The sequence below is a fragment of the Somniosus microcephalus genome, chromosome 20 (genome assembly GCF_052327205.1).
Source record: "Somniosus microcephalus isolate GS21.2 chromosome 20, FLI_Smic_1.0, whole genome shotgun sequence".
Taxonomy (NCBI): Eukaryota; Metazoa; Chordata; class Chondrichthyes; order Squaliformes; family Somniosidae; genus Somniosus; species Somniosus microcephalus.
Window position 1 is genome coordinate 46,869,852 of NC_141006.1, and position 15,008 is coordinate 46,884,859.

The 15,008-nt window shown below is 45.6% G+C and overlaps 1 protein-coding gene across 3 annotated transcripts in view; it reads right to left on the minus strand.

Moving 5' to 3' along the window:
- The window catches only part of stpg1 (sperm-tail PG-rich repeat containing 1), a 77,111-nt gene that overhangs the window by 30,993 nt on the left and 31,110 nt on the right, over positions 1-15,008 (minus strand). The window lies entirely within an intron of this gene.

Consider the following 15,008-nt stretch of genomic DNA (forward strand, 5'->3'; position numbering starts at 1 on the left):
TAAATCTTTACTGCACCTTCTCCAGTGCCACAATATCCTTTTTATAATATGGAGACCAGAACTGTTCGCATGTGTGGTCTAACCAAGGTCCTATACAAGTTTAACATAACTTCTCTGCTTTTCAATCCTATCCCTCTGGAAATGCGCCCCAGTGCTTTGTTTGCTTTTTTATGACCTTATTATTCCGTGTTGCTATTTTAGTGTTTTGTGTACCTGTACCCCCAGAACCCTCTGCTTCTCTACCCCATTTAGACACTTATTTTCCAAGGAGTATGTGGCCTCCTTATTCTTCCTACCAAAATGTACCACCTCACACTTATCGATGTTGAAGTTAATTTGCCAATTACATGCCTATTCTGCAAGTTTATTAATGTCTTTCTGTATTTTGTCACGATCCTCCTCTGTATTAACTACACCCCAATTTGATGCCATCCGCAAATTTTGAAATTGTACTTCCGATTCCCAAGTCCAGAGGAATCACAGTAGCTGTCTGCCAGTCCTCTGGCACTATTCCCTTTTCTAATGAATTTTTATATATATGTAATAGAGGTGTTCAAAATGATGAAGGGTTTTGATAGAGTAGGTAGAGAGAAATTGTTTCCACTGGCAAGAGGATCAATAACCAGAGGATTCAGGTTTAAGATAATTGTCAAAATAACCAGGGGAAGATGAGGAGAACTTTTTCACGTCGCGAGTTGTTATGATCTGGAATACATTACCTGAAAGGGTGGTGGAGGCAGATTCAAAAGTACCTTTCAAAAGGGAATTGGATAAATACTTGAAAAGGAATAAAACTGTCGGGCTATGGGGAAAGACTAGGGGGGAGTGGAACTAATTGGACAGCTCTTCCAAGGAGCCGGCACAGATACAATGGGCTCAATGGGCTCCTTTTGTGCTTTAAGATTCTGTGATTCTTACTGACTGCTTCTTATTGCATCTGAAGTTCTGTTTTATTTGGATCTTATCTGTTTCTGCAATGCTCTTGCTGCATAATTTGGTGCTTTTTTTTCCCATTACAAGACTGTTCTTCCACAACAGTCTCACTGATACTTACTATTCCACTCGCAGCAACCAATCTGTCCCGCCTGGGAATTTCTTTGGACAGTCCTTGATTTGGAGGAGGAACAGGAGTTCATGTGGATGGAACAAAGGCATCTACAATTACAACCTCAGGCATTTGGTATCCACCCACCCTTGTCACAGGAGCTGTATGTTAGACCTGGCCATGCCTACTTGGGAATATCTAAAGAAACCTGCCTTAGTCATTTGTGTTGTCACAGAGTTGCTGACTCCTTAAACACAACTTCTAGACACATTTCACCACAGAACAGCTCTGCCCATAATTGTGAAGTTAATCATTGCGTTAAATTTCAGTGCTACCAGATCCTTTCAAGCCACCATGAAGACTTTGCTAAACTGATCAGTTCTCTGTGTACCAATGTATCCAACAAGTGACAGACAGAAGTTTTATTTGGTAAAGAGGCACTATCCTCACCTTCCCCATGGAAAGGAAACAGCAGCACTAAAGGACATAGCATTTTTACCAGTGGCAGTTTCTTAAAAATGTGCTGATTTGGTCATCTGGGCCCTTAATAATAACCTCATGACTTAAATGAATAGAAAAGGATTACATGCCATTAATATGCAGGTAATCTTGGACAATATGAACTGAATTATGCAAGTGAATGTATGATACCCTGGGAGTAACCATTTTGTTGCGGTCAACTGTGCAATCATTATTTGAAGGGGTAGTCTTTCGGGTTGAACCGAGGCCCCATCTGCTCTCTCAGATGGGCGTCAAAGATCCCATGGCACTATTTCGAAGAAGAGCAGAGGAGTTCTCCTTGGTGTCCTGGCCAATATGTAACCCTCAATCAACGTCACTTATCTGGTCACTATTACATTGCTGTTTGTGGGAGCTTGCTATACGAGAATTGGCTGCCGCGTTTCCTACATTACAACAGGGACCACACTTCAAAAAGTACTTCATTGGCTGTAAAGCGCTTTGGGACGTCCTGAGGTTGTGAAAGGTGCTATATAAATGCAAGTATTTCTTTCTTTTTAGGCCGAATGGACAGTTGGGGGTCGATTTTCCTGGAGTTGTCAGGCGGGGTTTCAGGCGTGTGGGGGGGGGGGGAAATCCTGAATTCGGGGGTCCCGACACCATCCCACCCAAAACCCACCTCCACGTAAGTTTCAGGGGAGGCGGGTACCCGCCCCGCACTGGGACCCGCCGACCCGAGGCGGGAAGGGATTAGTGCCAATTAACTGCCTGTTAACAGGTAGTTAACAGGCAGTTTTTAGCCTAATCCCTATTTTGAGGGGTGTCGTGTGGGATTCCCGACGGCTCCAAATCACGCCAGGTTAGAGCAGGCGGGGCGTTGGGTTGAAGGACTTGGAGGGGTCGCGATGTCGGTGTTCAGGTGAGTGATGGGTGCATGAGCGCAAAGGTAAGTGTGTTTGGTGTGTCTAAAGTGTGTAAAGAAGTTTAAATGACCTGTACTTACCTTAACAGCCTTTCTTCCTCTAGGTTTCGGGAGTCCATCACTCAGCCGGCACTGAAAGCAAAATGGCTGCAAGCTGTCAAAAGTGTTAGCCTTCAGCTTTCATTGCCGGTGAGACTTCTAACTGAGCCTGTGTAGAAGGACTCAGGTTAGAAGTCAGACTGTCACTGGGCGGGCTCAACAAGGTCAATCAAGAGAAAATCGCGTGGATTGGCCGAACGTCGATGTAGGCGAGACTAAAACCCGAAAGTTGTAGTCCCGCTTCCTTCCCGACAGCTTTATGAAAATCAACCCTTTGGTTTCTATGGAACCAAGGACACCCACTGCAGCCATGGTTGTCATGGCTGTACCGAATTAAACCTTCCATTTTCTTGAGCACTGGACCTGAAATTGCAACCACAGTGTTGTGCCAGTGCAAAACCTTTGCCTGTTGTCGCTCTTTTAAAAAAGTTAAAATTGGATTCCATCCATGTATTGCATGTATAACAACCATGTGTAGACATTCAGTATTTTCGAGACAACATCTGCCTCTTTGTGTTCACGGATGAAAATCAATGCCATTCCTGGCTCTGCTCTTTGATGCTGCTCCTGACTGCTAACCAGTGCTTTGGTGGTGGAACTCTGCTGAATGCTGTAGGCAGCAATTCTCATGATAGCTTTACAAGATCAGGAAATCGCACCCACATCACTTAACAGAGTTCTATGTCCCGTAGCAGCAGCGGCAGCTGGTAGGAGCGAGGAGCAGTGCTGAGGGAGGAGGGCAGAATGGTGAACTACAAGTGGGAGATAGCCAATGTGAGGTGAAAGGTGGACAAGAGTGTCAGTATGAATTGGGATCAGAGGAAGAGGCTGTGATCTGAACCGGAGATCTTCTGTCACTTGGTGACTAGAAAACTGGAAAGCACTGCATTTTCAGCAAAAGCCTCACATACTTTGCAGCAGTGTTTTCTCATTCATTTGCAAGCACTACTCGCCCCTAACCTGCACAGCTCACGGGGTGACTGAACTTTATAAGAACAAGACTGTTCAATCCCTTTCACCTGTGGTAGGTTTCGCCATCTGGTGGCACATATTGAGAACAAAGCCATGTATTTAGCAGCAAGTGAGTTTGGTCAGTAATACGTTTTGTAACTGTCTGGACTGTTTTCATATTGTGACTAATGTACCGACTACAAACAACATCTTTTCAAGTCTGCAGTTAGCACCTAATTTGGACATTTTCAACTCCTTTCGCCTCCCATGGTCACCTGTGGTGTGCCCTGGGCTCCATCCGTGGTCCCCTTCTATTCATCATCCACACACTACCCCTCAGTGACATCATCTACACATGTTCAGCTTCTACATGTGCACTGATGACCATCAATTCTACCTCTCTGTCACCTCACTAACTCCAGTGGTGTTGCTGTACAATTTTAACTGCCTCTCCCAACATCAAGTCCTGGATGGGTTAGAAGTCACGACAGCTCGACAATGGCAAAGCTGTGGCCATCCTGTTGGGTCGTGCCAGAACGTGTGCCTCCATCACCGGCTCCACCATTCATCCTGATGCTTGAGTGGGCTGAGCCCAGCAGCGCTTAAGGTGGATATTCATTCCGCCCTCAGCTGAGTCTTCAATCCTGTTAGACCCGTGGTTCAGTGGATAAATAATCACACGGATGCTGTACATTAACAAATAACAGGTCTTTACTGGAGGAGGGTAATCGCTAGACTGGGGTACAGAGGCATGCGCACAGCTTATATACCGGTGTGGTCACTGCCGGTACTACAGTATACAGGAGCTGTAAAAAGTAGTTCTGACTTAAAGGCACATACACTACAATTCCTCCCTTTTTAGATTAATAATGTCCCCCTAATATTAAAATAACAATTACATTTTTACACGTACATTCAATAACAAAAGTCCATTTATAGATTCAGTCTTTGGGGCGGCTTCCTGACCCTTTCGGGATAGCGCCTTTCCAGAGGTTCTTGTTATTGGTGTAGAGGCGATTCTGACCCCTTTTCATCGGGTAGTTCATCGGGTTCCACTGCTACTGGGTCTGAAGTAGATGCTACCGGTATGTCGGGTTCATCCCCAGGTACTCGAGACATGGGGTTGGCGCATTCCTGTGATGCTAAGATCTGATCGACGTGGCGTCTCACAATGTTCTCCCCGACATCCATGGTGTACATTAATGGCACCTGCCTTGTACATATCGTTCCGGGTTGCCACTTCTCTGTTCGATAGTCCCGGGCCAAGACTGGTTGCCCTACATTGAAGCTCCTTGTCGGCTTCTCGTTGATGTGCTGGAATTGTTTGTCCTCAACATTTCTTCGCACATTTGGTCTGAGCACGTCCAGACGAGATCTCAACCTTCGGTTAAAGAACATCATGGCCGGGGTCTGGTTGGTAACTGCATGTGTCGCGTTTCAGTAGGCTAATAAGAAATTGTCCAGCTTATGCTGTAGTGGAATTTCCTCGTCGCACATGGCCTTTATCGCCTTCTTAAAGGTTTGTACGAACCTCTCAGCCAATCCATTGGTGGCTGGATGATACGGGGCGGATGTGTAATGCCTTACCCCATTCCTTTTCATGAATTTTTGGAACTCGTCGGACACAAACTGTGGTCCATTATGAGGGCAGATCTGCTCTGGCAAACCGTTTCTGGCAAATATGGTCCGTAGGACTGCAATCGTTTTCTCTGTAGTGGTTGAAGACATCTTTATCACCTCAGGCCACTTTGAATGAGCATCCACTGCTATTAAGAACATTGAGTCCATGAATGGACCAGCGAAATCAATGTGCACCCGTTGCCATGGAGAGGAGGGCCACTCCCATGGGTGTAGAGGGGCATGTGGTGGTGCATTTTGGACCTTCTGGCATCCTAAGCAGCTCTTCGTTAGGTCTTCGATTTGTTGATCGATTCCCGGCCACCACACATAAGCCCTAGCAAGGCTTTTCATTTTCACTCCCCCCAGATGACCTTCATGTAGCTCATTTAGCACTCTCTCCCTTAACTTGGGTGGAATCACCACTCTGCCTCCACACATCACTGTCCCCTGGCATACTGACAGCTATTCTCTTCTGGATGAGAATGCTGGCAACAGTGAGTCGCCATGTGTTGGCCATCCCCTCACCGTCAATTCATATACCCGTGACAGCGTCGGATCATTGCGGGTCTCCTTCTCTATATCCGCATTTGTTACTGGCAATCGTTCAATTATCGACGAATAAAATATCTCGATAGGGTCCACTGCTGGTGCTTCCTCCACCGTAGGCAGTGGCAGGCACGATAGCCCATCAGCGTTCCCATGCTGTTTCGTGCCTTTATATTCTATTTCATATTGATTCGCCCCTTGAAACAGGGACCATCTTTGTAACCGCTGTGCAGTCATTACTGGCACGCCCTTCTTAGGATTAAAGATGGAGACAAGTGGTTGGTGGTCAATCAGCAAGGTGAACTTCTGCCCATGCAGATAGTGGTTGAATTTTTTTACTCCCCATACTAGGCTGAGGGCCTTCCTGTCAATCTGGGCGTAGTTGCGCTCAGCTGAGGTTAGTGACCGAGACGCAAAGGCTACTGGCCTCTCCAACCCGTCTGGGAATTTGTGCGACAGCACCGCTCCAATGCCGTAGGGTGATGCATCACATGCCAAACGAATTGGTAGTGCTGGGTTGAAATGGGCCAACACCTCTTTTGATGTGATCAATTCTTTACACTTCTGGAAAGCTCGTCTACGTTCGTCATCCCACTTCCATGGTACCCCTGTTTGCAGTAGGGTGTTCAGCGGGTTTAATACCGTAGACAAATTTGGTAAGAACTTGTGGTAATAGTTTACCAGCCCGAGGAACGACCTCAGTTGTGACACATTTTCCGGTGCTGGAGCCTTGACTACTGCCTCAATCTTGTCAGGGTACTTATGTAACCCCTCTTCATCGATGACGTGGCCGCAATACGAGATCTGTTTCTGGAAAAACTCGCACTTGTGGCGATTAGCTCGTAGCCCATATTCCTTTAATCTGGCGAGCACCTTCTCCAAGTTAGCGAGGTGATCACCGTCATTTTCACCCGTGACCAAGATGTCGTCCAAGTAACACTGGGTCCCTGGAATCCCTTGCAGGACCTGATCCATTGCCCTTTGCCAGATAGCCGGAGCCGAGGCTACTCCAAACACCAGCCGGTTGTATTGATAGAGACCTTTATGGGTGTTGATCGTAAGGTAATGTTTCGAAGTTTCTTCTACCTCCATTTGCAAGTACGCCTGGGCTAGATCAATTTTGGTGAAGCGTTTACCACCAGATAGCGAGGCGAAAATATCCTCAATTCGTGGAAGCGGATATTGCACCGTGTGAAGGACTGGGTTCACTGTCACCTTAAAATCCCCACAGATGTGGACCTTCTTTGGTTCCCCAGGCATATTACTCAACGACCTCTTCATTACAGGAACGATGGGTGTAGCCCACTCGCTCCAGTCCACTTTGGACAGTACTCCTGAACGTTCCAACCCTTCCAGTTCTGCTTCAACCGCTGGTCTGATCGCATAAGGCACTGGTCTGGCCTTCAGAAACTTTGGGCTTGCATTTTCCTCTATTTTAATTGTTGCTGTTATTCCTTTTAGTGTTCCTAGTCCCTCCTGGAACACTTCTTTTGCATCAGTTAGCATTTTTGACAGTCGTCCAGGTGTGACGTCGTCATCCTTTTTGGCCTCAACCTTCAGTGCCTGTATGGAATGCCAATCTAATTGTATCTTTCGGATCCATTCACGTCCTAGCAGTGGTGGTCCTCCATTTGGCAATACATATATATCCATTTTAGGTATTTCCTGACCTTTATATGTCACTTTCACCCTTATTTTCCCTTTGGGGTAGACTTTTTGCCCCGTATACGTCTTCAAGACAATCTCTGTAGCTTTCAAGGGTATGTGTGAAAATAGCCGCTTGTAGTCTCTTTGATTTATGACTGTTAGAGCTGACCCTGTGTCCAATTCCATTTCCACTTGGACTCCATCTATCTTGAGTGTAACCCAGATAGTCTGGTGATCCTCCATTTCAGTTAACATTATGTAGTTTCAGACAACCCAGCTCCTTGCTTCCGGAGTCTGTGTCACTTTTTTGTTCGTCTGAACCACTGTCCATCGCCTGGTGTACCTTTTTGTACTTCTCCTGTGGAGATTTCTTACTGTTGGTTTTCTTCCCAGACCTGCAGACTCTTGCTAGGTGTCCTGCTTTCCCACACTGTCTGCACACTTGGTCCTTGAACCAACAATCTTTCTGGTCATGTGTTGTTCTGCCGCAGCGATAGCACTTCCCTGTTCCATAGGTCATTTCGTTGGTGCCATATTCTTGCGGTCTCCGTTATATCTCTGCAGCGCCCCTTGCGGCTGTTTCGTGTGATACTGCCATACTGAAAGCTTTGTCCAGCGTAAGGTCCTTTTCTGATAGAAGCCGTTTTTGGGTTCCTTCACTTTGTAGCCCACACACAAACTTGTCCCTTAACGTGTCTGCTAGTCCCGCTCCAAACTGGCAGTATTTCGAAAGCTTGCGCAGTTCCGTTAGGTACTCAGCATTGCTTTTGTCTTTGTGTTGGTTCCTTTTATGGAACTTAAATCATTCTGCTATCAGCAGCAGTGTGGGGTTTAAGTGGCCCTGTAGGATTTCTACTATGCTTTCAAAATTCTTGTTTACCGGCTTCTCAGGGGTTATTAGATTTTGCAGTAACCCATACGTTTTTGCACCCATGGAATTTAACAGAACCAGTGCTTTATTAGCGTCTGGCACTTCATTCGCCCTGCAGTACACCTCAATACATTCCACATATGTCGCCCAATCTTCGACTTCATTGTCGAACGTAGAGATACTGCCATTCTTCGGCATCCTTGGTTGTGCGTTAACTATCACCAATGGCGCCTCCTGTATCGATTTGTTTGTGGGTTAAATGACGAGACATTTATGAAAGAGAATGTCTTTTAATCTAAAGTATGTTCAACTCTTTTTAACAGCATTACAGGAGACACCATGCTAGTGATTCATCTAGAATGAAACTAAAACTAAACTGCTTGTCTCTGTCACATGCCCTCTGCTGGTCAGGCACAAGCAATCTATCAGGCAAATATGCTGGTAAGGCATCATAATCAGACAGGCAAATACCATCACTATTTGCTGATATCATTACATCTCCCTTTCTTAAAAGAAAAGTATTTTACTTTTAACTAACAACATGTTTTCTTTGTATTAATCTGCATTTTAACTGTAACACGTAATGAACTTACATTATCATTATCATGATCAAGGTTTTTTAACCTTGTTTTGTGTGTTCACATGAAATACATAAATACCTAGAACTTGAAGAAAGAATAAGATAACATTACTTCCTTCTATAACAATAGTCCTTAAATTTGCTCAATGAGTCTCTCAGGAGGCTTCACGTGTCTTGAGGATTTTCTGATTGATTGTCCTTGAATCTGAGTTGTTGCCTCAGATGATGGTTTCTCAGCTGTGTGATCAGGTTGTTCAACAGTATCAGTCTTTTGACTTGCTGTGGCTGGTCCCATGAGAAGATCTCGATGATTTCTTCGCAGAACAGCACCCTCATCTGTCTGAATGGTGTATGATCTTGGTTGAACTTCACTCAGGACAGTTCCCTTCTGAGTCCATATGTTTGTTTTGTCTTTGAACCTTACTTGGTCACCAGTGTGGAGTTCAGGTAGGTTTTGTGTTCCTCTGTCATAGTAGTACTTTTGCTTTTCTTTCTGTTGTTCTTTGAACTTCCTCACTTTCTCCCCCTCTTTTGTTTTCAGGAGGTTCTCCGGGATGGGTAGGTTTGACCTTAGCCGATGTCCCATAAGGAGTTGGGCTGGTGACTTACCACACTCGAGCGGCATTGTGCGGTATACAAGCATGCTCTGGTAGAAGTCAGTTCCACTGTCTTTTGCCTTGTACATCAGTCTTTTCACTGTCTGGACCGATTTTTCCACTAGTCCATTGGACTGTGGATAGTGAGGACTTGACATTGTGTGGACAAAGTCCCACTCTTTGGCAAAGTGTCGGAAACTTGCATTATAAAACTGGGGTCCGCTGTCTGTGAAGAACTCGCTTGCCACGCCATGTCTGGAGAATATGGCTTTCATACATCTTATCACAGCATCTGCAGTGGTGGTGTACAGTCTACAAACCTCTGGATACAGGGAGTAATAGTCTGTTACTACAAGATTGTCCTTCCCTTGACATACAAATAGGTCAGCGCCTACCTTCTGGTAAGGTCTGTCTGGTGCTGGGTGTGGCTTTAGTGGTTCTACCGGATTGCTTGCTCGATATTTCAGGCATATTGTGCATTTTGACACCTCATTTGTCACATCTTGGTTGATTCGTGGCCAGTACATCACCTCTCGTGCTCTTTTCTTACACTTTTCGATTCCCAGATGTCCTCCATCTCTTTTCTCAGACTCTTTGGGATAACTATTTTACTTCCTTTGTAGATGATGTCTTCGACCACTGATAGTTCCGCCCTGCAGTTCCAGTACTCTGCCATGTCAGGTGAGCAGTCTTGCTTCATGTTGGGCCATCCATCCAAGATGCTTTTCCTCAGTCGTCTCATTGTTTCATCTTTGTTTGTCTCAGTCTTTATGAGCTCCATTTTTGCATCTGCTATGGGCAGTGCACTTGTGATCATGTCCACGTAGGCGTTCACTTTTTCATCCATTTTGGTGTTTGCGGGCTCACTTGGGTCTACAGCTCTGGACAACGTGTCTGCTGTATACATCAGCTTACCCGGTGTGTACGCAACATTCAGTGTATAGCGTTGCAGCCTGATCATCATTCTTTGTATTCTAAGCGGACAGCTATTTAGTGGCTTTTGGAACAATGCAATCAAGGGCTTATGGTCAGTCTCTACACTGATTGCTTGTCCTGCCACAAACTGGTGAAATCTTTCACAGGCGTATGTGATGCTGAGCAGCTCCTTTTCTATTTGAGCATATCGCATCTCCGCGTCTGTCATTGAGCGCGATGCATATGCAATAGGTTGCTAGTAGTCATATTTTTGCAGAAGAACGGCACCGAGCCCACTCTGTGATGCATCTGATGATATCTTGATGGGTCTCGCTGGGTCATAAAACCTCAGAACTGGTTCCTCTGTGAGCAGTTTCTTTAGATCGCTCCATGACTTCTCATGCTCATGATTCCATTCCCATTCTATGTTCTTTTCAGTTAGTCTTCTCAGTGGCGCCATCTTTTCTGAGAGGTTGGATATGAATTTACCCATGTAGTTGATCATTCCATTAAACCTCTGCATGTCCTTTTTGCATTGTGGCTTTGGCATATTCTCAATGGCGGACACCTTTCTGGGATCTGGTCTGACGCCCTCACTGCTAAGGATATCTCCCACGAATGTCAGTTCTGTCACCCCGAGCTGGCATTTCTCTCTATTCAGCTTCAGGTTTGTTTTCCTTGTTGCTTCCAGCACTTTTTTCAGTCTCTCGTCATGCTCAGTTCTCGTGGTTCCCCATACTATGATGTCATCCATTGATGTATCAACTCCCTCCAGGTGCTCATAGATCATATGGATAGTTTTGTGATACACTTCAGGAGCTGAGGCAATGCCAAATGGTAACCTTAGGAATCTGTATCTGCCAAATGGACTGTTGAACGTGCACAGTCTTGAACTTGCTTCGTCCAATTTCATCTGCCAAATTCCTGATGATGCATCTAACTTGCTGAAATACTTTGCATTTGCAAACTGTGCCATGATTTCCTCACGTGTAGGAAGCTTGAAGTGTTCTCTCTTTATTGCTCTGTTTAGATCTCTTGGATCCAGGCAAATTCTGAGCTTTCCATTCTTTTTGTCCACAATGACGAGGGAACTCACCCACTCAGTTGGCTCATCTATCTTCTGAATCACGTTCAGGCTTTCCATCCTGTCCAACTCTGCCTTCAGTTGCTTTTGAAGAGCAAACGGAACTTTTCTGCATGGATGTATGACCGTTGGCATACTTTTATCTACTCTGATCGTGTGTTCTCCTGGAATGCAGCCTAGACCCTGAAATAGGTCTTTGTACTCTTTCATGAGTTCATCATAGACTGTCTCTCCTTCGCTTTCCACAACGAGGACTCTCTTTACCAGGTTCAGTCTCTCACAGGCTTTTAAACCTAGTATGGCCTGCACATCCTTTGGCACCACGATTAATGCTAGCGTGTGCTCTCTGCCCTTGTGTGTCACTTTGACAATGCATCTTCCTTTCACTGGTATATCAGTACCTGAGTATCCTGTCACTTTCACTTTTATTCCATGTATCTTTGGTCTGGGTCTAATTTTCTTACAATCAGTCTCTGATATCACATTAACTTGTGCTCCAGTATCCAATTTAAATGGAATATGTATGTCATTCACTTTTAGTGTCAACATCCAGTCTCTTTTTTCTTTTTTGTTTTCAGACACAACATCTACATTGAACTCCTCTATCTCGCTTTCATCTACTGCATGGACCTTGCTTTGTTGCGCTTGGTTCTTACAGCAACGGGCATAATGGTTGTTTTTGTTGCAACTATTGCATGTTTTACCATATGCTGGACACTTTCTTGGTGGATGCTGTGTACCGCATCGACTACATGACTTTCGATTGTCCCTTTCATTTTTGTTCGCTGGCCACGCCTCTTTTTTCACATTGGCGCTCTTTTTGTTAAACGGTTTGTGTCCGTTCTTACTCACTGCATCCACGTTGCAGCTATTGTCACTGAACAGCTCCTTTGCCTGCGACTTCACAGTCTCTGTAGCTCTACACAGTGCTATGGCTTTTCCCAGGTCTAGATCTTGCTCTCTTAGCAGTCTTTCCCTTAGACCATTATCTGGAATACCACACATCAGTCTGTCTTTTATCAGCGAGTCTGTCAGTCCCCCAAATTCACACGATTTGCTTCTGTTTCTCAGTTCAGTCACATACTGATCAATAGTCTCTCCCGTTTTCTGTACACATGTGAAAAATCTGTGCCTCTCAAACGTCACGTTACGTTTAGGTATGCAGTAGGCCTCAAACTGTTCCATTATTTTATCTAGCTTCATTTTGTCTCCATCAGCAACGAATGTGAAGTTATTATACACCTCCAGCGCTTCATCACTCACGACATGTAAGAACACTGACGATTTCTTTTTATCACTTTTCTCGTCAGCTCCAATTGCCGCTAAATACAGCCCCACATGTTGTTTGAATCTCCTCCAATTTTCAGCCACATTACCTGTCAACTGAAGCTTCGCCGGTGGGTGTAATCCTACCATTTTTTGACTTCGTTAGCTATTCTCCAATGGTAAGTAACGATGTTCTCTTTTGGCTTGCTAATATGTGGAGAGCTGATTTAACTTCAGATTTTTCCTCTTCATCTCTTTCAATCACTTCTGACACCTTGTATCGATTTGTTTGTGGGTTCAATGACGAGACATTTATGAAAGAGAATGTCTTTTAATCTAAAGTCTGTTCAACTCTTTTTAACAGCATTACAGGAGACACCATGCTAGTGATTCATCTAGAACGAAACTAAAACTAAACTGCTTGTCTCTGTCACATGCCCTCTGCTGGTCAGGCACAAGCAATCTATCAGGCAAATATGCTGGTAAGGCATCATAATCAAACAGGCAAATACCATCATTATTTGCTGATATCATTACACCTCCCGCGCTTCCCCTTCTTCTCCGCTGGCACAAAATGGCATCTCCCATGCTTTCCTTCCATCCCGCGCTCGCCCGTCTTCTCCGCTGCGGCTTCGCAAAATGGCATCTCCCGCGCTCTTCCTTCTTCTCCGCGGCTCAATGGCACCTCCCGTGCTCTCCCTGCTTCTCCGCGGCTCAATGGTGTCTCCCGCGCTCTCCCTGCTTCTCCGCGGCTCAATGGCATCTCCCCTTGCTTCGCCCCGCGGACCCTGCTCAGCCCGTGATCCCTGGCTGTGCTCTGCGCGTTCTTCTCTTGATATTTGTCGACGCCGCTCAGTCTAGAACCCGGCTGTTTCTTACCCTCTCTCTCTCCGGTTTGCAGTATTTTCCCTCAACGCCGCTCGGTGATCAACCCCCGGCTGCGCCCTGCTCTCTTCACCCTCTTTCTTACCCCGTCGACGCTGCTCGGCTCTCTCTTTCTGCTGTCGGTCGGCTCCAGCCGCTGCTGCTCGGGAAGGGTCTGCTCTGGACCTGTCGTCGGTCTCTTACTGCTCGTTGTGGCTGGGGAACCAAGCCCGGCTCTCCACAGCCTCCCCAGCGAAGTTGGATCTCTGCCTGACTGCTGGGCGGTTGCTCGCGGTCGACGCCTGTGTTCCTGGACTCGACTATTTTTTAATTTTTTTATGTTGCAGGTAGATTCGCATCAACACTCATCGCCACTGTTAGATCCGTGGTTCAGTGGATAAATAATCACACGGATGCTGTACATTAACAAATAACAGGTCTTTACTGGAGGAGGGTAATCGCTAGACTGGGGTACAGAGGCATGCGCACAGCTTATATACCGGTGTGGTCACTGCCGGTACTACAGTATACAGGAGCTGTAAAAAGTAGTTCTGACTTAAAGGCACATACACTACAAATCCCACTGGACCATTCCTAGTTATGCCCCTATCTTACCGCCACCAGTGCTGAAACCCACATTCACGCTTCTGGCACTTCAAAGTGTAATTTCTGAAATGCTCTCCTCGTCAGCTTTTAGCCTATTCAGATGTCAACGAATCCAGAATTCCACAGCCCAAGCCACGTCTCACGTAAAACACAGTTTTCCCTTCACCCCCAGACTCATGTGGCTCCACTGTGCCCTACCAAATCAACTTCAAGATCCTCAATCTTCATTTTGAAATCTTTTCCCTGCCTCACCCAGTAATCTTTTCCAGCCATACATTCCAACCCACACCTTCCATTCCTCTGGATAACTGCTCGTCTTCCTCTTCCCAATTGGAGCTCAATCTTTCAGCTATTCCACCCCTGCCTATTAGAACTCTTACCCACAACCATTTCACCGCCTGGCACAACAAGAAGCAAGAAGCTCACTAAAGATGACTATGAAGACATTTAGGTCGCCTTGAAGATTTGCCAAGGGCTGCTGGACTGATTACCTCTGTTCCAGCTTTTTTTGGCCCACCAGAATGACACAGCGCCCGTGTTAAAAAGTAGAGCAATTTCTAGAGAAGCTTGGAAAGTCCCCCAGAGCACCCTGTCACGTTTTGGGATTTGGAAAAGAGTTACATTTGGACCATGGTGGTTTTCAAAGCAAAGTGTGTTCACATCATTTAAAAAAAAACTGAGACAAAAAAAATGGTTAAAATACTAATGATCTAGGCATCCCCTCACAGGACAAAAACAAATAGCAGTTCACGAGCCTGTCTCAGTAATCGAAAAATGCCTCACTTCTATTGTGTTGGGAAGTTCCTGGTCCTGGGCATTCGGTAGGAGTTACCTGGCATAGTCCTTCTCGTTTGGTTGTTGAACACAGGAAGATCATACAGGGACAGAAATACACGCTGACAATCAGGTTTTTAAACAGAAAGCAGCTACGACAGAA